This window comes from Bison bison, unplaced genomic scaffold, assembly GCF_000754665.1.
Source record: "Bison bison bison isolate TAMUID 2011002044 unplaced genomic scaffold, Bison_UMD1.0 scf7180017863077, whole genome shotgun sequence".
In the NCBI taxonomy this organism is placed as follows: Eukaryota; Metazoa; Chordata; class Mammalia; order Artiodactyla; family Bovidae; genus Bison; species Bison bison.
The window spans coordinates 14,162-16,552 of NW_011493649.1; the positions used below are offsets into that span (position 1 = coordinate 14,162).

Sequence of the window (2,391 nt, forward strand, 5' to 3'; positions counted from 1 at the left end):
ATTTCAGGCTAAAACAACTCATGATAATGAAGAAGAATAAAAGCCATTGAAATGAAATGTTTTCCATCTTTCTTTTTATTGTCCTCCTTTAAAAAAATATGAAATAGGTAGGGCAGATAGTATACTTATTTTATAAATAAAAAAACTTCAGCTCTAAAACTATTTAGTTCTGGGGGGGATGGCCCCAGGGTTCCTACTTCAATTAATATTTTAAAGAGTCATAGATCTAAAGTCATCTCCTATGGGGGCTTGCCTCTGATCATCATATATTCAAGATTCGATGATCTCATTAAATATAAATGAGAATAAAAGTATTTTAGCTGATGCTGAGTTCATATCATCTCTGATTAAGTTGTTTAGGATTTTCCCTTTTTTTGTGAAAATCTGAAGGTTTTAACAGAGAAAAAGATTTGGAAGCACATCAACTTTGTTGCATCCACTGGATGTATAAATGCTTCTGTGTGCTTTGGGGAAATTATCTACCTTTTGATGTTCAATTTCATCTTCAGTAAATATAGTGTAATATAATGACATTTGCCTCCATGGGTTGTTTGAGGAGACATGAGATCCTGTATGTAGAATGCTGGCATATTGAGATATTCAATTTATCTTCCCTTCCCCTATCACGTTAATCATTTATAGAAGAACAAACAATAGTCATAGTTTTTATTGCATATTTGACATCTCTCAAAAATTGATTAATAGATATTTTAGATCTGCAGTGCTCAATAGAGTAGCCATTATGTATGTGTGGCCACTGAGCACTTACTATGTGACCAGTCAAATGGAGGAGGGCTATATAAATATATAATACATACTATATTCAAAGCCTCAGAACAAGAAAAAAAAAGAAATTTAAAACATATTAATAATTTTTATATTTCTTTCATGTTAAAATGAAAATATTTTGAGTATATACAGGAGTAGCAAAGTTGGAAGAAGGTATTTGCTGTGACCAGTGTGTTCTCTTGGCAAAATTCTGTTGACCTTTGCCCTGCTTCATTCTGTACTCCAAGGCCAAATTTGCCTGTTACCCCAGGTGTTTCTTGACTTCCTACATTTGCATTCCACTCCCCTATAATAAAGAGGACATCTTTTTTTTTTTTTTTGGTGTTAGTTTTGAAGGTCTTGTAGGTCTTCATAGAACCATTCAACTTCCGCTTCTTTGGCCTTAGTGTTTGGGGCATAGACTTGGTTTACCATGATACTGAATGGTTTGCCTTGGAAACAAACAGAGGTCATTCTTTCATTTTTGAGATTGCATCCAAGTACTGCATTTCAGACTCTTTCATTGATTATAAGGGCTACTCCATTTCTTCTAAGGGATTTTTTGCCCACAGTAGTAGATATAATGGTCATCTGAATTAAATTTGCCCATTCTGGTCCATTTTAGTTCACTGATTCCTAAAATGTCGATGTTCACTCTTGTCATCTCCTGTTTGATCAATTCCAATTCGCCTTGATTCACGGACCTAACATTCCAGGTTCTTATGCAGTACCAGTTTTTATAGCATCAGACTTTACTTCCACCACCTGTCACATCCATAGCTCGACGTTGTTTTCACTTTGGCTCAAACTCTTCATTCTTGCTGGAGTTATTTCTCCACTCTTCTCCAGTATTATATCAGGTACCTACCAACCTGGGAGATCATCTTTCAGTTCTCAAAGCAAGAATACTGGTGTACAAAATGAAGCAGGGCAAAGGCTAGCAGAGTTAGTTAGACTTGGATTACTGTGATACTGAATGGTTTGCCTTGGAAACAAACAGAGATCATTCTGTCATTTGGTTTCTCAGCAAATCCTAGAACATCATAGAAAAGTTGAGATCCAGTTTAAATCCTAATCCCCTTTATACAGTTTGACTTTTTCATTTTCTTGGGGCTCACCGATAGCTATGTGCTCATAGCAATGGCTTATGACTGCTACATGGCCAACTAAAAACCCTTGTTATATGGCAGCAAAATGTCCCAAGGTGTCTGCCTTTCTCACTGCTACATCTTATATTTATGGCTTTGCAAATGGTCTTGCACAGACCATCCTGATGGCCACTCCTTCTGTGGACCCAATGAATTAAACCACTTTTACGGTGCAGACTCACTGCTCTTAGTCCTGGCCTGCTCAGATACTTATGTCAATGAAACTGCCATGTCTGTGGTGGCTGGTTCCAACCTCATGTTTGCTCTCACCATCATCCTCATCTCCTACGTTGTCATCTTTACAGCCATTCTGCAAGATCGTTCTCCAGAAGGGAGGTGCAAGTCCTTCTCCACTTGTGGGTCTCATCTGACAGTTGTCACTATGTTTTAATGGGACACTGTTCTTTGATGTATCTGAGGCTGCCTTCTGAGGCATCTGTAGAACAGACCAAAATTGCAGCTGTTTTTTATATCT

At 37.3% G+C, this 2,391-nt stretch overlaps 1 pseudogene; it reads left to right on the forward strand.

The window, feature by feature from the left end:
• The first annotated feature begins 1,851 nt into the window (after positions 1-1,851).
• Positions 1,852-2,384, forward strand: LOC104983656 (annotated as a pseudogene).
• The last annotated feature ends 7 nt before the right edge of the window (positions 2,385-2,391 follow it).